A 24714-nucleotide genomic window follows, 5' to 3' on the forward strand; every position below is an offset into this window, starting at 1 on the left:
TGGGGTGTTAAGAAAATACATAGAAAATGAAAAAAGAAGGGCAAGAAAGATATACCTTCACTTCCTGGGGGATTTTGCCATTGGGAATTGCTTTGGAACAAGATTTCTAAAAGAGTTTAATTTGAAAGCAAAAAAAGCATTTCACTGTCCCCATATTAAACAAACACATATGTCTGAGATATTACTGCTAATGACTATCCTGTATCTCAAGTTTTTTTGTATTTTTTCCCATGTTATCTCCTTCCCACCCTCCATTTTGCCAGGCTGTCTCACTATACCTCACATTATTGAGCCCTGGGGTCAAAAATTTATTTTATAAGGGAAATAAGTTGTGGAAAGGGGGTGATTGTCTAAATGATGCCAAAGAGCTTCTAAAGCTTGAACATATGAATTGGTATTTTTTTATTCTTTTCTTGTACTAGGTTTTATCTTTATTGATATTTTGCACCCCATGGTAATATGAGATAATAGAATTGTTGATTGGTGGAAACAATGGAAAAGGATGAAGGAGAGTTGATTTTCTATCAAAGGACACTTAAAATGAAGGTAACTTGGCTTGGGTTACCATAGTGTTTGCTTTGGGAAGTACAAAACATCATGTAGGTATTGAAAGGTGAGGGAGTGAAGAGAGTGATTGACAAAAGATAAAAGATATAATGTGATAGAGGAGAAAGAGTATTAGATTATAACAGCCAAACACATCTAAGATAATAATGGAGTGTCATAACATTTACTAGGATTATTTATATTTATTTAAGACATAAATAACCCTGACATTTTAATAATATATTCTCTTTTTCCTACATGCTGATATGCAGTTTGTATAAGACAAGAGTAATCATTCCTAATTCCTTAAGGGGAGACTTTATTATAAAAGAGGCGAGCTCTCTAGTTCATTATACATGCTAGGTAGCAACCTGGTAAACATTGAACTTGTCAAAATGACCTGAACCCAATACTTTATAGGTCTGTGACATTATGTAAATCATTAAAACACTGAGCCTCTGTTTCCTCATCTTTAAAAATGGGGATAATAACCCTTTCACTACTTATATTACCTAGTTGTTATGAACACTAAATCATATAAGTGAATGGGTTTGTATTTTGTAAATAAAAAGTGCTATATTATAGTAGGTTATTATTATTGATGCAAATGAAAGTATATTTCATGTAAGTGAAAGATGAATTCTACTCATCCATTCATATCCTTGTCATTTTGTCAAAATTATAAATTTTTTGCAGAATATTTTCCAAGTTTAGAAAATAATATCTTCTTTATTTTTCACTCTGTATGGTCTTCATTATCCTGAATAATTCAGAAGTCATGATAATTCAAAAGGTAGAATAATATGCAATCAAAAATATTCATATTTAAAAATATATGAGAGATGATTCAATAGGGCATCAAGAAATAAGAACTGCAATTAAGACCATGATTCAAATTTTGAAAGAGAAGTTACAGGGTGAGAATGGCTTAACAATTCTAGCCAAATTTTGAATAGCCTCCTGCATCAGGGTAATAGATGTGACAACCTAACAGACAAAAATGTTCTCCAAGTTTATGAATTCAGGACCCAGATGGGTTTCTAATAAAAAAAAATAACTAAAATGAATTAGGATTATTTCTCCTTCTTCTTTCAATACTTTTAGAATCTATAATGTCATTGGTATAGCTATTCTCTCTACCAGTACAGCTCACCAGAGATACAAGATCTAGCTGTTTGTAGAGTGTCACTGTCATTATGAAGTTCTGCCACTTAAGCAGTCCAACCTAGCTATGAATCTTTCAAAATTAAGACAGGCTGTTTTGAGATGCCAGATAGATGAATCCTCCCATCACACTACACAAAAATTTCCCCAAATGGTAGAACCTGCCAAATCTGGTGAGCTGAAACACAGCCCAGTGTATGAGCCTTCTCACAAGATGTCTGAAATGAGGGTTGTTTCTAAGTCCAGCTTCCTTTTTATTACCTCCAAATGTGGGGGGAAAAAAGTCAAATAAAGTTAAAAAAAAAAAACCCTAACAACAAAAGAGGTGAAAATAAATGATCAAAAACAAATGCCCTCAGAAAAACCATTAGAAAAACTGAAACAATAATTTTAAAAAATCTTTGAAAATCAATGAGGAAAAAGTCATATAAGGAGAAATCACCTCAAGAAGGGACCAATAATCAATATGTGCACCTGTGGGCTCTCCCCATGAAGAAGTAAATAATACTACATTATTTACAACTGTGTTTTTTAAAAAGAAATAGAATAAGTGTTAAAGCCTCAACAATGGATAAAACCATTGTTGTGTGTTTTGTTGTGTGGTTTGTCCTTCATTCTTGAAGAGGACTATGACATCAGGAAGATTATGACATGACTTGCATTTGACTTTGAGCTGAGGGAGGGAGGGCTGTGCAAAGTCACCAGCCTCACTTTCTCCTCCAGAGCCATCTGGGTCCAGTGGCCAGATATGGATTAAGATGACAGGAGATGGCCTAGGATTCAGTTGGAGACCATGGCCCTTTTAAGCTAAGGTCTTTTTAGGTTCTCACTTTAAGTGAGGTAATGCCCATTCAGTGAATAGAAGTGAGTCCAGGCATGGCCCCTTTAATTAAAAAAAAAACCAAAACACAACTGGGAGGGGAAGACCCTCAGGGTTGCTGGCCAAAAGAGAAACAGTTATTATTTACATTCACTCTAAGCCTGGAGGGCCCAAAAAATGATCATCAAGTGGAGTTTGGGCAGGGACCTATTGTCTAATCCTTGACATTCTGAGTGAATTGAGTTTAAGGCTTAGTCTTTGAGAAACAAATCTAGCCAGTAAACCCCAAGTTAACTAGGTAGGTTTTGGCCATCAAAATTTACCTTCCTATGAGCAGAATACCCTCAGGTGAGGGAGAAAGGAGAGGACAGTAAAGGAGGGGAGGGAAGGGGAGGGGGGACTGGCTGAGTCGTCAAACAATAAGAATTCAAACCCTGACTGCCACTTAGAGTACTTATGTGCACTTGGGCAAATTTCTTAATCACTGTTGGCCTCAGTTTCCTCATCTGTTAATAAAGGGGTTAAAATGCATAATTTAAAAGGCTCCTTGTTGCTCACTGTCTTTGAAATAGCTGTCCTTCATGCTTCTCCCCATGTCTGGAGGACATTCTTTGACCATCTATTGATTAGGATCCCTTGATTTCTTCAAAACTTCAAGTGTGAATATTAAATGGAGGTTTGTTGTTGTTATTGTTTTTCCTGACGAGTCAATTTTCTGGTGTCCCTTCTAGACAAATTAGCTTGTATTGATTTGTGTTTATTTATATATACACATGTTTCTTTCCCTTCTAAAAACGAAATCTCTTTAAACACAGTTTTTGTTTTTTCTTTGTCTGAAGTTTTTAGTACAGTGCCTGTCATGTAATTGTAGATACTTCATTACCACTTATCGATTGATTGATAGACCATGATACTATCATTATTATTACTATTACAATTTTACAGATATGGAAACTAAAGCTCAGAGACATCAAATGACTTGACTACAGCCACACAGACAATTAGGAACTGAGCAGGTCTGTCATTAATCAGTAGGGATCATCTGAATTATGAAAATCATAATATGACAGAAATGGAGAATGTCATTCGAGTATTTCAACTGTTAGATCAAACAAACACTCTCAACCAAGTATCCATAAACATAAAGAAATAGGAATGATCACTCTTGTAATGCCTCTGCCCACAGGAGGCGGATAGTGGTTCCTGAGTCATAGTCATGTGACACTGCATACATTCTCTGAAAGAGACATCACTTCTAATTTTATGAGAGAACGATGATTTTTGAGGCAGTGTACCTGTATAGAGGCAGGAGGTACTTCTTCAGATGATTGGACGAATTGGAGAAAAGCAGTCACAAGAGAGAAGAGCCAGCTTTCAGACTGATACTAGCATCCCTCAGAGCTCCAGACATGTGGAGATCTGGTTCCCAACATATCTCTATATTGGTAGCACTTGCAGCCCTAGAGAATGCTGATAGCTAACTTGCCCTCAATGAAATTGTTCTGTGTACTCCTTTCGGATGAGATCTTTTCTCCATCCCCATTTAAGAGTCAATTCAATCTTGTATATTATTTCATCTACTCTAATCTAATTATTTATTGCTTGATTTGCTGAAAAACTGAACTAGCTTTTCATGAAGGACTTCTGTGTAACCAGCTTTGGTAGGAAGGATCTAAGCTGGTGATACTAAATTATTATTCTACCCATGAGAACAATTAGGGAAAGTATCTTTTATCCTAGGCCTTCTAAAATATGGTAACTTTAGCTCATGAGTATCTTTCGTGTGGTGGATATAATTTTGGCCCAACTCTGCCTTGGATATACATGAGTAAAGTAAAAAGTATCCTGAGATGGCCCTCCTTCTACTATCCACAAAGGAGCAAAAGGAAATTACAGTCTCCCATGGAGAGGGGTGAGCTAGGTCCTACATTAGATATATTTGCATGTAGAATGCAAGCCGAACTGTCTAAATACTATATAGCCATCTATATATCTCTTGTGCTCTAAACATCAAAATTCAGAAAGTGCAAAGTTCAAATCCTACTAAATATCTAAGGTTTGTAGTTTCAGAACAGATGCAAATGAAATCCTAAGATCCATTTGGGTAAATCAAAGCCATGAATTGAGATTGCCCTCTTTATGAATAAATGGCTGCAACCAGAGGCATGAAATCACAAGTCTTAGGTGGACAAAACATATTCAAGTAGAATACAACAAACGCAATCCCACACATGAAGTCAAACACTTCTATGCCCCGTGAGACAAGATTACTGTAACTGGAACACTGATGTTGTTATTAAATAGGCAAATTGTAAGAGGCTGTATTAAGCCTGCACTGTGTAGGAGTGAATAACAACTAAAGTGTTCAAGATTGCAAAAAGCAGTTCTCTCAACGTTCTTGTCATATCACTCTGCTCCATCCCTGACACACATTCAAGGAAAACAAATTCACCTTGGTGGGGGAGCATTTCTGACATTCTCTTCCTCTAGTTATGCCCATTAGATTGCTAAACATCTACATCATAAAATCTGTACATCAACTGTGCCTTGAAATAATCTAGTAAAACAAAATGATGTGCAGCAACAGATGACTAAAATAGGAGAAAATGTTAACCCTATAAATGATGAAGAATGTAGGATTCCTATATTCTGTTTATATAGATAACAGTTTTAGCACAGAATGAAGGTCAATCCTTTCAATTTACAAAAAGAGAAACTGAAGGTCAGGGGTAATAGAATGAATATCTGAGTCATGTCTTCTTGATTCCAAGCATAGAACTGAAACTACTGTCACTCCTAGTTCCCTGATACATTTTTCCATTTGCTGAATCTTCTACTCCCAGTTTTCATTATCTATTTCTGATAATTAAGATGTCTAAAAGATTGACTTCAGTTTTATTCAACAAACTTTTATTAAGAACCTACTATATCTGGAAGGCATTGTATTATGCAGGCCTTGTTTTCATGAACTTTGTTTTTAGCATACCCACAAAATATAAACAGAAAAGTAAATACAAAATTATTTGAGGAAGGAGAGTTCCAACAACTAGGATGATTGGGAAAAGTCCTTATGTAGAAGGTGGCAACAGAATGAGCCTTAAAGGAATCAAATTATATTAAGTGACAATTGAGGAGGGAATGTCTCCTAGGAATGGGGTACAACCTAAAAAATTTACTACCTAAAGTACAAAGAGATTAATGCTCTACTCAGTGTAGAGTTAGTGTAGAGTACTCAGTGTATTCAGTTGAATATAGATAAATATGCACCTTTTCACTGAACTTGAAAAAAAAATACCCTCAAGCCCAGATGTTAACCTTTTTATGTAATGGACCCCTTTGGAATCTGATGAAGCCTATGAATACCTTCTCAGATTAATACTTTTTGAAATCAAATAATACATAAGACTATAAAAGAAATGAAAATAAACACCCCCCCCATCCAAGTTCAAGGTCCCTCTGAAATCTGTACACAGATCCCAAGTTAAGAACCTCTCCTCTAAACTAATGAATGAGAATGAGTCAAATGAATAGTTACTTCCTCCAGAGCAAGGCAAAGCAGGGCATATGGGAAAACATATAAACAGCTTTGAAAGCATGGAAAACATGCTTTCAATTTTTTTTTTCATTTTCTCTCTGGGATAACTCCAATACTTACCAAGGCTAAGCATTTTGGTATGTCATCATCATAATCATCACCATCATCATCAATACCACCATCAGTAATTAACATAGTATTTTAGGGTTTTTAAAGCACTTTCCACATATCATCTATCATTCAGGTTGAGAAAACAGAAAGAGACTATTCTCAGGTTAGTTCATTCAGGCAACCTTATTCCCTGTGGGCTGAGAGAAATGGAGTGGATCCCTGGAGGGAAAAATACACTGGTATACCTATTTAAAAGCTTATGTTATGGTCAGGTTAAGTTGAAAATTGTTTCAGCTTTGTAGGTCTTTTAATGGAAATGAACAGCAAGTTCAGAAGCAGGTGGTGAAATTGTAAAATGAAAATGTCTGAATATAGGGAAGAACAGAATAGTATAATTGGTACCATGGCAATAGGAGTAAACTCTATTTCTTATCAGGAAAACAAAAGCTTAAGGTTGCTTTAAGAAAGAAGGGAGGAAACCACCTGTCACTTTTCTCTATCTATTGTGTCCTGATTCAGGAGAAAGAAACACTGAGGGATAAGGGTTGGAAGAGAGACATTGAAAGTGAGACAGACAGCTGTCCCTGGGCTTTGCTGGAATGGAGCGGAAGGAAATTCCCTGTTTGTGTGGTAGCTAAGACATTAGGGTAAGCACCTAACAGAAGAGGATGTCTAGAAGGTGCAGGCAGGAATGCAGGCAATTTCCAACAAGACATGAAGAGTATAGACTTGTAGGTTTGATCAAAGTTGGGCTAAAAAGGTGACGAACCCAAGTAACGGAATTATACCCAGTTTTCACATTTCTCTTATATTATGAGGATCAGATAAATGAATGTAAGTTGAAGTGCTTTGAAAACTGTAAAAACAGGATACAAATGGAGTGATTATTACTGGCATTATTTTTTAGTGTTACATTACCCTGGGGTTTTATCTTTTATAATATTTCTACAAAGAATATTTCATTAATAGTTTGTATTGGTATTTTGTTAGAGTATTTATCAAAGCCAGAGTTAGATGTAGAGTTAGGATTAGCTTAGGATTTGTTAGCAATTAGTACCTGTAAGAATTTTTCATGACAAGTATGCTATCAAATAGGAAAGAGTATAATCTCCTCAAAATACCTTTTACTTACTTATTTGTGTTTCTCAAACACTGGTTTAGAGCTGAAATGTGTCATCTAGTCCAAATATCTCATTTTCCTGATGAGAAAACTGCGGCCTAGAGGAGTGAAGGCACTTGTCCAAGGTCATACAAATAGCAAGGGGAAAGAAAGGGCATGAAACCCAGATCCTTAAGATCCAAATCTAATGCTGTCACAAGCAGCTTAAGGATAACTATTGTCTCATTTTCAACTTTGCATGCTCAGGGACTTGTATATAATAAATCTTATATAAGTTGGATTGAATTGAATCAAACTTTCTCATTTTAAAAACAGCCTATCATTTTAAAAAGAGGAACACTTCCTAACAACCCTCAAATCTAGGAAACAGATTGACTCACAGGGTGGTAAAATTTTGTTTACAACCTTTAGAGGTAGCTGTGGAGCATGACATGAAGAGTCTACCAGGAAGGAATGCTATTAGATGTCACCCTACTGGGCTGGAAGTCATGAGAAAGATATGGGATGAACATACAAGGACTTCTGTTCTCTGCTTCTTCTCTTTTCCTTTTCTGGTCGAATGGGCAGAGAAACACACAAATGAAGGTCTTCATCTTCCACATGGGTCCATCACAGAAGCCAGTAATCTCAATATCAATCTGTTTCTCTTTTTCTTTCTTTCTTTCTCTCTCTCTCTTACTGTCTCTCTCTCTCCCCCATCTCTCCATTTCTTTGTCTCTGTCCCTCTGTATCTCTGTCTCTGTCTCTGTCTCTCTCTATATATATACATATATATATATATATATATATATACACATACATATCTTGGTTTTGACTGTTTTTATTTGTTTGTTTGTTTGTTTTTTCTTTCCTGGTGTGCAAGACATAATCTAGCACAAGGAGAGGTAATCTAATTTCAACCTTCTGTATATGCAGCAATTCTCATTTTGTCTGTATCATTAGGGCTATTGTTAAGAATTATATCTTCACCCTCTAGAAGTTATCTTTTTTGTGTATATATGATTTTACTGAACTAAAAGTTCATATACTTATTATTTTATTTCATTCGTGGGCCAGACTGGTGATTTCATTGGTATAGGGTCTCCAGATAAAGAAACTCTGTTTACCGAAGCAGATCTGAATCTGATGGTTCTAAATGTAGTGGGCAACAGCAAGAGGCTTACAGAATTGTCTCTGCACACTGAAGAATCAAATGACTTGCCTAGGATCTCATACCCTGTATCTGTCTGGCCAGAACCTGAAACTAAATCTTCCTAATTTCAAGAATGTCCCTATCCAGTATTCTATGTAGCTTTTTTCATGCTTCCCAGTCTTCATTAAAAAAAATACTACTTCCTCTCATATAGTGTTCCAAATATAAGTCTGTCATTTTATTGAGGGAGGTTTAGTCCAAAAAAGTGGTGGTCGCTTGCTGAAATATCCTTAGAGTCACTCACTGGCAAAGTGAATAAGTTGTGCTCCCAAATCCCTTCCCAGAGCACCTGACCTATGCACCCTTCTTCATTCTATGTGGAAGTTGGAGTTTATGTGTTTCAACAATAAATCTCAAAGTCAGTTGACTCTTTCACATATCTCTTTGGATAAACATAGATATTATTTATCACTTTACACAATTTTACAAACTGTGGTTATGACAGATGTCTAAAATAGGGGCAGATATATCACTTGACTAGGTAATGCCTGGAATGTCCCAAACAGCTTCACCTCCTCTGTGTATAGTATATTTGTGGTATCTTTATATAAACAATTATAGACTGGAAAATGTATACATTGAATTAGTATAAAAAAAGGAAGACACCCAAATATAGAAGACCTTTCCACTGCACTATGGTAATCCGACACATTTTCCATATTAAAATAAAATAGCTATATTCTAATTTCAGGAGAGAAGAATTGAGGCTGAAAACTGGTTCCTTATTTCAAATGCACAGCACAACAGAACTCAAGAAATGTGCTGCTGCCTAGTTACAGGGCTCCATGTGCTTTAGCAAACAAAGTGATATTCCCCACGTTGCTATAGCTACAGTTGTGTACCTTTAAATGTATTGCAAAAATGAACACCATTATACTGGAGAACAAAACAGAAGAGACATTTGTCTTGACGGCAATTTTTAACTATACCTTCTCGAAGAATATGTGTAGCATTTAGTCATTTTGCAGGTGATGACCTATTATTATAGTTACCTTATTTATTATACCTGCACATTTGACAGACTATTGCTATTTGCAGTGAACAAAGGTAAATATTTATGCCCTGTGCAAATAATGAGATGTCCATTTTTTGTTATGTTGTTCTATTTAGGGTAAATATATTCATTCTTAATAGATTTAAGTTTTTGTACTAATATTTCTATAGGCAGTCCTATAAGGTATTGTTATATATATATGTGTGTGTGTGTGTGTGTGTGTATACACATACATATAAACATATGTGTGTATGTATATATATATATATTATATATATATAGATGTGTATATCTGTGTATAAGTTCTGTGGAATCAATAGAGAAAACAGCAAAGCAAAATTCACCTTCTAAATGTCACTTGTATTCCTAGATTTGAGAGTCATTAGGCACATACTTTAAAGTGACAGGATATCTTTGATTCCTCATACTCACCAGAGTGAATCAGAAGAAAAATGATACTTTGGAGGAAACAACACAGGTTATAAGAAATAATCATGTTAGAAATTATACATATATGTGCATGTGTATTTCTTTCCATAGAAATTCACCTAATCAACAAATGAAGTTTGCAGAACCTTTGAAACCCTTTCCCTATAGAAAAGATGTTCCTTATCTTTCTTATGTCATAGTCCCTTTGAGCAGTATGGGGAAGCCTATGGACCTCTTCTTAGAATAATATTGTTTAATGCATAAAATAAATACATATGACTACAAAAATAAAAACAATCACATTGAAATACTATTATCATGTTTTTTTTAAGTTCATGGACCCACCTTCTGGGTCAATGGAGACAGTCCACATGACTATATCTAACTTTCCTCATTGAAGCCAATCCAATTTGGTGACACAGAAGGCCGCTATGCTCACCACTATACTGCCAACATGTATGAAGTGTTCAGGGAGGACTAGTGTCTCTGGTGTGAGGACTTGCCCAGCCCTTTCCAGGGCTTATCCACCTTTGGTGTCTGCCTTTACCCAACTCTCACTTGTGGCTCCAAGAAGCTCTAGCATGAGCAGAGACCACATCCTGGCAATACTGTCTTGGTAGACAGGCTAAACCAGGTTGAGGGGAACTGACAGTTTTCAAATCCATTGGTGAGTTAGGGCCCAAGGATGTGAAGACTTCTCCTGGTAGAATAGGCAGATGAGAACAATTTATTCCAGCTGCCATGAGGGCAACTGAAGCAGGCACTATAGAGCACTTTGAATTTGGTCAGACGTCAAAGATTCCAAGGTGCCACTACAACCTGGGTCATTACCAGTCGTCCTGACTTTTATGTTGCCTAGGCGTTGGGAAACCTGTGGCTTTGAGTTCAAACGTGGCCCTCTAGGTCCTTAAATGTGGGCCTTTGACTAAATCCAAACTTAACAGTCCTTAGTAAAAGGATTTGTTCTATGAAGTTTGAATTCAGTCAAAGGGTCGCATAGGTTCCCCACCCCTGGTCTTTCTTTTGGACTTGATGACTCTGGAAGAGAAAGTGAGGCTGAAGGCTTTGTGCAACTCTATCTCACTTAAATTCAATTCATATGCAAGTCAAGATATCCTCTTGTGACATCCTTGGCCCTCCTCAAAAACAAAGGATGAACAACAACAAAAACAACAACATATGGTGACAAAATTATTAATTATTAAATCAAATCATTTAATTTGATTAAATAATTTAATATTTAATTTATTTAAATGTTTAATTAAATAAAATAATTATTTAAAATAACACATATGATAAAGTAAAGAGATAAGACAACAATGAAGTAAGACTGAGAGATAAAAGGTAAAGCTGAATGTTATGTTGTACCATCAAGCTATGAAAAGAATCAGGGGAAGGTGTCCAACACTTTGGATAGAATGTCCAGGGAATGTTTACAGAAAAAAATGGGGAAAGAAACCAACAGGCTAAGAGGTAGGGAGATAGAGTAATCTGTAAGAAGGGAAAGACAACTCACACCAATGAGATCAGGGATCCTTCTAAACACATATTTGGATGTTTTAGTAACATAATGTACCATAGAATACTTTGAAATACTAGAAATCATTCAAGAATTCTTATGGAGTACCTTCAGAACCATACTCTGAGAACCACAACATCCACATACATAGACAACAACAAACAAACAAACAAACAAACAAACAAAAAAACAGTAAGTACTTCTAGCAACTGTAGGAAGTAAACCTATGGCTTTTACTTGTTTGTTTTTAAGATGAATAGGTAGCTTTCTTTAGTCTAGGTGGTTAAAAGGCATAACCAAAGTGAGCCTTTAACATGAAAGAGTCAGTATAAAATGTAAACTTCAAATTAATGTTATATTCCATTCAAAGATTAGTGAAGAAGCCCTATAGCATTCACTGTGTGGCGTTTCACTCCCATTGTCATATGGTACCAACACTAGGAACAGCATTAGAACTCAGCAGCTAAATGACATAGTAGAGAGAATGCTAGAATGGGAGCTAGGAAGACCTGAGTTTACCTCTCGTTTCAGACACTTATTAGCTATATGACAATGGGAATCTAACTGAACCCCTCTAAATTCTCAGTTTCTTCACCTGTAAAATGGAGAGAACAATAGCAGCTACCTTGTAGGGATGTGTTGAGGATCAAATGAGTATATGTATATTTGTAAAACAAAGTTTTCTATAAATGTTATGCTTTAATACTAATATTAGATTTTCTTATTCTCTATATTCAACTCTAAATAATCTATATATTCCATATAATTAATAATTAATAGAGTTGAAATTCAGGGAAAGGACAATAAAATATTAATTTCCCACCTATTGATAGATCCCTCCCTAGTTCACTTGTACTAAACTACCTTGTTCTTAATTTGTATTCATTGCATACATATGCACATGTTTTGTCCCACAATAGAATGTAAGCTCCTTCAGTTTAGGGATTGTTTAGCTTTTTGTATGTGTGTCTCTACCATCTAGTACTGCTCTTGACATATAGCAGGACTTAAAAGATGCTTGTTGGTTGATAATTTTCTTTTAAAATATAAATTATTATCCAACAAATAAAAATGTTATCTAGCATCCTCTCAGCATAACATTTTTCATCATCAACCTATAGAACAATACTCTTGGCAAGTTCCTTCTATCATTATCAAACAATAGTATTTTCAATTATATCTCTCCTCAGCCTGAGATGACAACTCTAATCCATTTGGGTAGATAAATGCATTCCTTCACACCTTAACAAGCATAAAATCCAAAAACTCCTCCTAAGTGCTCTAGCAGCTCTTTCCAGGCTCATGGATATCTCCATGCATGATTTACAGTGGAATGTAAGCCATTGGCTCTCTATATCATGGTGCAAAGGATGGATTTTAAGTGATGGTAATTGTTTTTATTTTAATTTCTCTTTCTTTTTATTCCTCCATGTTTTTGAAATCCCAGGTGGTAGTTCTCCTAGAAACCTTGTATTAAACCACCTACATAATAGGCAAATCTGTCTTGGATTTTCCCTTCTATTATTACTCCCTGAGAGAAAATAGTCAAAGGAAGGACATCATGCCAAAATAGTGACAAACTTTGAGAGGTGACCAAAAATCTTAAGTATACAACATTCTTCAAGGAATCCCAAAAATTTTCATCTAAATTGATCATATCGATTCCATTTTCCCTCACCTAGAAAAAAAGTTTATTTTTCATGTAATGAATCATATCTTCATAGTCTCCTAGGAAACAGATTACATTATAGTGTCTTAGAAGTGGAAGAGATCTTAGAGGTCATCTAACCCAAGTGCCCATCTAATGTGAGAATCTCTTCTATAATATCTCTGACAAACTCTTATTAAACTTTCTAGTAATGGAAAGCTTCTTAACTTATGAATAATATGTATTTATATACATATGTGCATATATGTGGATATATATGTGTGTGTGTATATATATATATATGGAGAGAGAGAGAGAGAGACAGATGGATATACAGATATGATACTTCTATTTGATAAAAATGTTCTTTCTTATAATGAGTTGAATTCTAGCTTCTTTAAATTTCTATCTGAGTCAAATCTCCAAAGACTGGCAAATACTACTCTCTTACACCACATTACATTATTCTTTTGCAGAACCAATATAGTTCTACAGGAAATTTCCTGGGATTATCATATTACTTGCATACATACATACACATATAAGCATTAGATATGAAAAGGTTTTATTCAATTATAAATTGGCTCTTTGGGGTAGTACCATGATACACACAATTCAAGCTTCAGTTAGTGCCAAATAGTGACAAACTAACAAATTTGGGTAGGTGTACTTTTAAGTATTTTTCATGAATTAAATTATACCCTGACATTCCTGAAAATACTTGCACTTGATTCCTGATAGAAATTATTATATTAAGAGACTTACGTTAAGGTTCTAAATTCACTTCTAAATTCTATCTATGTGGCTCCAGAACAACCAATTAAAATTTTAAGGTTACAGTTGTTGTAGTGGCATGGTATCATAGAGGCAAAGAAAAACAAGCAATTTATGGAAATTGGGTTTTACAAATTGAATGCACCTAAATTTACTTAAAATGATTTTTATACAGACAACCGTATAACAAGTGTTAGGTTACAAAAGAATAGCCTGTCTAAATCAAAGATGCAAGGCCATATACCTTTGTCAAGATTTGAAGGAGAACAAAATGGTGCCTTTGACCATTTTTTTTCACATTTTCTGTTAATTTTTCATTTCATTAATCTAAGATTAAGTAAATAACAGAAATGCAATAAAAATAGTATGTCAGTTATCCAATTTGGTTCAACAAAAAACAAAACCAAAATTTAAAAATCCATAAAATAGTTGAAATACCTCCAATCATTTAGCTATAAACATTGGCTGAAAACTGTTTTGTTTTGTTTTGTTTTTTCAATTTATATTTGGCTTTAGGAATATTAAAGCTTACGTCAGTAATATACTTTATTTGCAAGAAGAAAACTGACTTGATAGAGTAGAAGATTCCTGAACTATTGGCCTTACAATTATATCAAAGTATTAACTCCAATTGTTTCAAATCATATAGAAAACATGAACTATCATAATTCAATTTATATTTTATAATTCATGTTTCATATATGTTATTATATATAATCACAATTAATTTTTTGAAAAATGAAATTATGAGCATGACCCCCTACATTTTAGGAGTTACCTGTTAAATAAGAGGCTTAGCCTTGTATATTTCTAGAATTTTAGGATTGCAAATATATGCATATATATATGTGTGTGTGTATGTATATGAATGTATTTATAATGTTTAAAATTAGCTTTGTTTTATTTTTCCATCAAAATATAATTGCACCAGCTGGAATTTTCCCCATAATAATGCAAGTTCAGAAGTTTCAGCTTCATTATAATATAGTTTAGAAAACTTTATGTAACCGCAAAACCTACATTAAAATTTTCAGTTGCAACGACCTGGAATGTATCCTTTTAAATCTAAGGTTCAGCTTAGGTGTCAAAAGTCAACTGCATGATGACATGCAATCCAGTTACAACACAGATTTAGGTCTATTTATTGTATTTTATTTTTCAGTAAATATACATCTTCTTCTCATCTATAATGCTGATTTTTATCCATTCCTATCCTGACAACTCTAGGAAGGCTAGAACATCAGCAAACACTTGATAACGACAACAGAGAAACTCAACCAAAAACATTTGGCTTAGAGCTGTAATGAATGTATCTGATTAAGCCTAAACTGCAATGGTATAACATTATCTAGTGATGTTAACAGGAAGGAACTGCTGTTAGAATACAAATTTACCTTACAGATATAAAAAGAAAAAAAAAAGTTAAGTGATATTACTAAAATGTGAGGCTCTAGCAATTTTCATAGGAGGCAAGCATGCTCAAGTCTTATGTGTAATTTGCCTCAAGATGTCTTTCAGTAATGATCATCTTCAAGGTTCATGATGAAATTTAATGCGAGACTTAACACATGGTTCTGTAGGTGCCAGAAACGGGCGTTTAAAAACCTCGCCTTCAAGCCAAAGTCTTTGTATCCTCTCCAACTCTCATATCTTATTCGTATTGGATGATCTTACATAATAGGAGAAAAACAATTAAAAACAATGTAATTGTCATAAGGACCAAAGTGATAATCACCTATAATAACTAATGAAGAAAGTCATTCTCATACAGTGGGTAAAGAGACAGCCTTGAAGCCAGAAAATTGTTAAGTCACTTTTCAGTTGTGTCAGACTCTTTGTGACCACATTTGACGGTTTTCATGGCAAAGATACTGGAGTAGTTTGCCATTTCCTTCTCTAGCTCATGTTATAGATGAGGAACTGAAGCAAACTGGGTTTAGTGACTTACCCAGGGTCACACAGCTAGTAAGTGTATGAAGCTGAATTTGAACTCAGGAAGAGGAGTCTTCCTGACTCTAGGTATGGCATTCTATCCACTGTGAAACCAGGAAAACCTGGGTTCAGTTCCCATCTCTTATTGTATCTTAGCTGTGGCCCCTCAACAAGTCACTTAAAGTCACTTAAAGTCACTGAGCAACTAAGACTTTTAAGATGCAGAGAAAGTCCTTACCTGCATTGATAGTAAGTCTCTTCATGTGTTTTCTGAGATTAATGAAATCAAGTCCAGCTCTTATCATATTTTACCAAACCACTGTCAAGTGCCTACCTAAGGTCTCTTCAGTACTGGAATAGAAGGAACTTCTTTCTTTTATGGAATGAGCCCCTGACTAAGCATCAAGAGCCTTTGGTTCTAGTACAGTGTGACCCAGTAACTTATTTAACCCTATAATCCCTAATCTCCTTTTCCGCATGTTAGGATGGTGTCCTCATCTAATAATAAATAGAAATTTCCAGGAATCTACCCATAAGGCAACATGGTGGGTTCGTGAGCTACCTCCCCCCCATTTTACTCTCCCCACCCCATCCCTCTCTCTTCTTCTCTCCCTTATTCCTTTTCTGCAACCTAGGCGCCTGCTCTGCTAAGGGAGCCCCCTTCGTCCTAGTTGCCGCTGGTCTTTTCCTCTTCCTCTTCCTTTTCCATCTCAGAGCCTCAGTAAGGCCACTCCCGCACTACACATGACAGGAAAACCAAGACTTACTGACTTCTCTGACATTGAACAGTGAGTTTCATGGAGATGAGAGTTAGACATGAGAATTTCTGAATGCCCGGTTCCATGTATTTTTTGGCATGAGTCAAATGGCATATATTACATACTGGTGTTTGTCATTTGGGTAACGATTTACAGAAAGATAGCTCTGGAACTCTCCACCCAAAAGATAATTGTTAAATTACTGAATTATTTATAAAGTGTGAAGAAGAAGAGCTGGAACCATGGCAGAAGAAAGTAAAATAAATTGAGGATGACGATAGTGATGGTGAGGATGATGAGGATGATGATGACCCAATCTTTGTTGGGGAGACTGCAAGATCAAAACCACTCATTTCATATTTTAAACTGTCAACCCTAGCTCATCATTAAGAGAAATACAGAATGATGCCATCAATAGTCAACCAATCAAACAGTTCAAGCCAACCAGTCAATACTACATCAAATACTATGGCAGCTTCACCACTTTTTCCATATATATCAAGATCTACAGCTAGTTTTGTTGCTCAGCTCACCATAAGTTGTGCCTAATAATTCTTCAAGGTTATTGTTTGATTTGAGACAAAACACAGGAATACCTGAGTAGCAGGGAGGAACAGGTCTGAATGAAAGTTTCTTTGTAAGAAAGGTCTCTCAACTTCTGAATTAAACAATGTTACTTCAGAGAAGCCCAAGTCCCATGAAGGCATCCCTCATCCCCATTCTCTTCAGTAAAGTCACCATCACAGAGTGCACCTTCAAAAGGTACAATTACTTCTATGAAAAATGGACCACCTTTCCCAAGGGCTTGTCCAAAGTGTAATATTCATTTTGATTTGCTGAATCCTTTTTAAAAAATCACATGAAGTATTGTTGTGCAGAAAGGATAAAAAAGACACCTTTTGGGGATCTAATAAAACAGAATATTCAAATGCAGTAAGTAGAAATGAGATTGTTGATGCTGATAAAGGAAAACTGATCGTGTTAGTTAATGATTTTTATTATGGGAAACATGAAGGAGATAACCTACAAGAACAGAAGACTCACACAATCTTTAAATGCTTCAGTGGCCTGAAAATACTTAAAAACAACATTAAGTTTATGAACCACATGAAATATTTGGAACTTGAGAAACAGAGCAGCAAAATCTGGGAGAACCACACAACTTGCCAACATTACTATCATCAATTTCCCACACCTTTCCAGATGCAGTGTCACATTGAAAGTACACATGCCCACCATGAGTTTTCTACTACTTGTAAAATCTGTGAATCATCATTTGAGACAGAGTAAGTTCTTTTACAACACATGAAGGACAGTCATAAACCTGGTGAAATGCCATACTTTTGTCAGGTGTGTAATCATAGATCATCATAATTTTCTGATGTAGAAACATTTTAGAACTTCTCATGAAAATACTAAGAACGTGCTATGTCCATTTTGCCTCAAAGTTATTAAACTTGTAACATTGCACATGTACCATTATATGAAATATCAGAAAAAAGGAATATATCATTGTACAAAGTGCTGACTACAATTTTTTATTTGGAAAGAGTAAATGGATCATAAGATTCAACACTGAACATTTTAAAAAACCTAAACAATTGGAAGGATTGCCTCCTGGAAAAAAAAACCACTATCTGAGCTTCAATTGGACCTCTTCAGACAGTAGCATCAACTGCACCTTCCATTAGTACAAGCACTTCTATCCTTCAGCTGTCTCCTCCAAGAACTTAAAATACAACTGCAAAAAGTACAGCTGCAAAAAAAAAAAAACTACTGAAAAAAAAGCACAAGAATTACTGCAATGAAATCCAAATCCAAATAGAAAAATATCATGTGCAAAAGAAGCCAGGACAAAAAAAAAATAAAGTCAATACAGCATTGTGGAATTTATGACATCATTAGGGAGTTCACAAATGCATTGACTGTTATTCAGGAATAAAATATTTTGCAAACCATTTTCCTACATATGTCCATTTACTTTATGCAGACACAACACGAGCTGTAGTAAAGCCTATGTCAATCCCATCTTGGGCTTTCAGAGCCTGTGCAAATAAAAGGTTTTGCATTTTAAAGATGCATTCAGAAGACTTGCAGGGCATTACAGTAGTGAGCTTTAATTGTGATTTCCTAAGTGATATTTCTGGTGTAGATAATATGGACACACATTTAAGTGAAAGCAACACTTGCACATGCCAAGTTATTAAAGAAAATGTGGCACACAGTAACAGTAACATTGCATGATGACCGACCAATTTTGTTAGACTTAGCTCTTCTCAGCAATACAATGATCTAAGACAATTCCAAAAGACTCATGATGAAAAATACTTTCCACATCAGAAAAAGAACTATAGAGTCTGAATACAGATCGAAGCTTACTCTTTCCTCTTTTTTTTGTTTATTTTTTTTTCTTTCTTGTGATTTCCCCTATTGTTCTCATTCTTCTTTCACAACATGACCAATGTGGAAATATGTTTGATATGATTATAGACGTATAACCTATATCAGATTTCATGCCATCTTGGGGATGGAGGAGGGGGGAAATTTTTTAGGATTCAAAATCCTATAAAAGTGAATGTTGAAAACTAATAGATAGATAAAATATGCCCGTTTGCATTTCAAATTCTGAACAACTTCCAGAGTTAAAGAATGAAATAATCACTATGGAAAAATGAGCTACAACTGAGAAAAATTCAAAATCTAACATGACTTAAGGAAAAACAGAAACATCAACTTCTGAAAGCAAACAAGAAAATTCTTCTTCAGAGGAAGCAAAAAAAAGAATGTGATGTAAATCCATGTAAAAGCTCATCAGAAATAAAGAAAGAAGAAAGCACAACAATTTTAAATGTGAAAAGACCCCAACCTAGTAATCTAAGAGAGAAGCTCAAGGAATTTCTTCAGTTCTATTTCAAACGACATTTTTGTCAAAAAGGCAATGGGACAATAACAACTAAACCAAACAAACAAAAAAACCGACCAATAGCAAAACTGAATTAAAGATGTGCCAAAGTTCAGAGAATGTAATTCTTCAATGAAGCTGAGCCTTCTTCACAGAATACTAAAAAAAAAAAAAAAATGAAATTAACATCAAATGATGTTAGCTTTGAACATTCTTGAGAAAAAGAGATGAACCTGAATCTGTTCTAATGTTAGTGAGCAAAGTAGTATTCATTTGGAACCTTTGACGCCAAAGATTCTTCAGAAAGGCAACATTAAACCTCTAGCCAAGGAAGCTGGAGTAGTTTATGAGCAAAGAAATGACATTTCTAGAGGAAACAGTCTAGTTTCTCCTAGTACAGCAGAAACAACTGTAAACCTGACAGATGAAAAGGAAGCTAGTTAAAATGAAATCAGCCTTTCATTTTAAGTTTTAGTTTTAAAAAAATAACAATAATGATGGTAAAGAACATTTTGGACCATTCCTACTGGGTGTGCTCAGTGACACTTTCAGAAATAGAAAAATGTAAGGATAGGTAATACATACATTGTATATGTGTGTTAAGCCTATTATTAAACTGGTCAATTTGCCAATCATAGCACAGTTAAACACAAGTATCTAAAAGGGTGTGTGTGTTCTGATGAAGGTTAAATTTGAAGTGAAAAAGTCTCATTTCATTTTTTTTTCAAGAAAGGAGGCACTTATAAAGTAATCATAAATATTACTTATATAAAGTTAAGTAATCATAAGAAAGGAAAAATAAAGATATTAATTATTATTAAAATATTTTGAATTCCCTAAAATGAAAACTAGTTGCACTTTTCCCACCATTCTTAAAAAAAAAAGTTTTGAAAAGAACTTTATGAAGGTAATTGCTTAAAAATTATGGTTGATGGGCGAATTAGAGAAAGCTTTAGCTTGGAGTATAATACTAACATGGAGCATGTTTACAGTGGTGTATTAATCTAATCACAGTTTGCATAAATATAAAACTACTTCGGATTTAATGTCACATTCCTGTCAGTCAGGAACATGTAAACAGAATTACATGAATCTATGTACCTCCATACAGGACTTTCAATGAAAGTGAAATTCTTAAATATATATGTGTATGTATACATACATACACACATATACATACACACGTACACACACATATATATATAGTGTTTTTGGCAGTGTGCAACCTGTGCATAAATCCCTGACATATTAGTTGTATGAAGAAGGACTCATTACTGGAAATACTGTAGTTATTACTGCCTTTACTGTTGTTTTGATGATTTTTGTTAAGAATAAGTAGACCTATAAATGGTCTGTTAAGTCAAGCCAAAGTACCGTTTAATGTAGAAACTGTAAAGCAGTAAACTGGAAACATGTTCTGCCATGTATTCAGCCATTTTAAAACTACTTCTTTATATTAAACAAATACTTAAAGGAAACCTAAAGTAGAAATGTATAAATCCATTTCAAGAATTTAGCCTCTTGTCCATAAGATGGCTGCTAAAATGATTTTTGTTTGTTTCTATTGTCTTAGGAACTCGATGTGAGAAGGCATAATATGATTAACAATAGTTTACTTTGAAATGCTGACAAACTTCATTAAAATGCTGCAATTTTACTCCTTTAGAATGTATTTTGAACTCTTAAATTTTGTTTCAATGACTGTAGAATACTTTAAACAACTATTAAACACTGCTTGACGTGTGTATTAGTTTTTGAGCAAATATTTGCAACCAGAAATAAATAAATGAAGAAATGAAGCAGTAAATAAATAAACAGAACTTTCCAAAAATAAATAGAAGTTTATAGAGTGGTGTCTGAACCAAGTAGTGTATCTGGAAACCAAACAGTGAATAGGCTGTCTGGGTATTACAGTTGGGCAGTATGGACGAGACTATTCATATTCCTGTTACATGTAAAATGGAACAATATTACTTGCATTACAAACCGTGCGGGGATCAGGTAAGTAAAGCTTTTTTATAAATCTTAAAATTCTCTATAAATGTGAATTATCCATAAAAGGATGGAAGTGGAATAGATAATCTTTAAGTTAAATATTTATAAATAGAAAATTAGAATTCTTGTTTACATTGGGTACTTGTTTTAAAACATGTCTATATCACCTGGCATGAATTTTAAATAAAATTGCCAAATTTCCTTCTAAGGAGGAGTGAAAAAATCAAGAATGAAGGCTGAAGAGAGAAGAATCCAAAGGATGATATCTAGTAGAATGTAAACTTCTAGAGGACACAGAATGTTTCTTGATTGTCTGTGTGTCCCCTGTATCTAACATAATTCTAGCAGTACTTAATGCTTAATCAGTGTTTGTTGACATGAATAGAATTACATTGAATAAATGAATAAAATGTGAAAGTGACAAGAAAAATCATTTTAAAGCTAAATCACATCAGTAATTATTTTGCTAACTAGTTTCCGAAATTCCCACCCCAAACTCAGTTTTTTTTTCAGTTATTTTATGTGCCATATAAACTTGCCATGAACTCACTTTCATTCTCTCTTATTCACTTAAGAAATGAAACTAGAATTTAAATTTGAGAATCAAAAATAGGATATTCTTATATCCAGTTATTATGCTCACATTATATAAATTACAAGCAATAAACAATATCAATTTACTTCCAATGAAAAGACCATTTTGGACTTTTCCTCAATGTGTTTATCCAGTTCTGTTTTAAAGAACAGAAGCTTAATTGACCAGGTTCATCCCTAAAACCTGTGCTTTCCTTATAAACAATCTCTACCTCTATGAAATTACAGTTAAAGCTGAAAACCAAGTGATTCTACAAACCCTTGGTTTATCTACTGCTTCGCTAACCTATTTTGTTTTACTAAAGGAAAGTGTTGAATTTCATGTTTCCACAAGCTTCAGGGAAACAATTTACTGCCCTTGTTTTATAATGCTCTTGGGACTCAAAATCTTTCCCTTTTCACTTTTCCCGTGGTAGGCCTCCTATTAAGACTTGCAACAATCATTACAGATAAACTAGACTTGTCATCTTATTCTGATGATGACTTAATTTCCATTTGCATTTAGTGAATTATTGTCAAAAGCTTTCGGAATCTCCATTGCTTGGAAAAATTGTCTATTAGTAAGACATGTCATGAAACCATAGGGAAATCAGACAGTTATTAAATCATTTATCAAAGTTGTTTTGATTTTTGTTTCAAAGAAAGTAAGATATAAATATTGATAATAATTAATTGCATGCAGAATATTTATTTTACAAGTTTTTGTGGAGTTATTTGCTGGCTCAACAAATTGTTAACTTGAATAGTTGCTGAGGATGAGAAGGCCTGGATAACATTTAATCTCCTTCACTGGTAAAACTATCCAAGGAGATCACAGATAGTTTGAAATATTAAAATTATTTCCTGAGTGTTTAAATTGTGCTTAGAGTTGTGGGAGATTATCAAAGAAATTTTTTTTAATTGTTCCTTACCCTCAAGGAATTATCATTCAGACCAATATATGAGGATCAATTACATAAAGACATATTTAAATGTATTAGCAAGAATTCAGATGATATATTAAGCCTCTGTCGGAAGTGGAACACTTTTGATGGCTACGTACTAGAAATAGCTTTCAAAATAGTTGGGGAAATAACATGCCCAAAGTAACTATTATATCACCTACTAGAGGTGAAAAAAATGCTACTTGATGTCTCAGAGAAGTTTACAATAGGAGAATTTGAACTGGGTTTTAAAAGATAGGTACAAATTAAAAAAAAGGAGGGAGAAGGAAGACATATAGGGAATGGTATGGACAAAAGTATAGAGGTGACAAAAGTGCAGGGTAAAGTAATATGGTGTAGATTCAAAATAGAAAAGTAGTTCAGGGAAGAAAGGGTTGTGATTAAAAGAGTAGGGAAGATTTCACAGAAGAGGTAGAATTTAAGACTGGACATTGAAGAGTAAGCGAGTTTTGGAAAGCAAGCAGATAAAAAAGAAAACAGAGGAAAAAAGACGTTTTAGATCAGTGGGGCAGCCAGAAATGGGGATTAGTGTTTCATATATATGAATCAGTATAAAGAAAACTGATAATATGGGGTGGGAAACCTGTGGCCTCAAGGCCACATGTGGCCTTCTGTGTCCTCAAGTGCGACCCTTTGATTGAAAACAAACTTCACAGAACAAATCTTTTTATCAAAGGTAGATTCAGTCAAAAGGCCACACTTGAAGACACAGAGGTCCACATGTGGCCCAAGGCCGCAAGTTCCCCACCCTTGCTTCCTGCTGGAGAAGAACAAGAAAAGAGCTGAAAAAAAGATTAAGTAGCTTGAGAAATTCAGGAATATTAATTTGGATTCCACCAGTTTTCAAGTGGGGATCTATTATATTTTCCTGAGCATAGTAATTATATGAAGAGATTTTTTTTAAATATAATCAGATTGCTAATATGGTGTGACCCCTCAGCCCCTTGCCAAAAACAAAACTTGAAGGATTCCCAGATGAAGCTCATTTCATCACCATCTTTTCTTCTCTTCATTCTTCTCTTTCTCTTCTTCTTCCAAAATGCCTTACAAATATAATAAAAGGACATTAAAAAGTAGATTCAAAGAAAAACATGTCTACGTACAGAAAATTGTGGTCTCGAGCTCCCAGATTCCCACCCTCTTGATCCTTGGATGGAGGTTCCAAACAGGGAAAATCGGGGCAGGAAAATATACCATGTACAGGAGATGTGTGAGAAAGAATGCTCCTCAAGAAGAGGGAAGAGAGCCTTGAATAGGTATGCCCATCTCTTTCCGTCTTGTTACTCCATCCTCATGAACTGTCCTGTCAACAGCATTGGATTGAATCAGGAAATCAGGACCAAGGCTGTGGATGGAATTGAGTTCACAATTGGACAGGAAGAATGGGAGCTAATTTTTTCTTGATGATGAGGCTCTGAGCACTGATATAGAAATAGGATACATAAGCAGATGCTAGCCTATAATTCAGCAACTTGGTCATGCCTTTTTGAATATGGTTTTGGCAGGTTCTGGGTAAAGGAAAGTAGAACTACTTCTCTATGTTATATTACATGGGAGAAGCACTAGTACAGGGATTGAGCAGCATCTCATTTCTAGGCTCCCCTGCCTTCCTCCCTTAGGATCCTGAATGGGAACTGATGGGGTGATTGATCCAGGCCCACTCTTAGTCCTACTTGGTCACAGGAAAAAGAGAAAGAAAGAAAGAAAGAAAGAAAGAAAGAAAGAAAGAAAGAAAGA

At 34.7% G+C, this 24714-nt stretch overlaps 1 pseudogene; it reads left to right on the top strand.

The window, feature by feature from the left end:
- Positions 1–18276, top strand: part of LOC114024445 — a 111313-nt pseudogene extending 93037 nt beyond the window's left edge.
- Positions 18277–24714: the final 6438 nt, after the last annotated feature.

The sequence above is a fragment of the Vombatus ursinus genome, unplaced genomic scaffold (genome assembly GCF_900497805.2).
Source record: "Vombatus ursinus unplaced genomic scaffold, bare-nosed wombat genome assembly UNPS02014821.1, whole genome shotgun sequence".
Lineage (NCBI taxonomy): Eukaryota > Metazoa > Chordata > Mammalia > Diprotodontia > Vombatidae > Vombatus > Vombatus ursinus.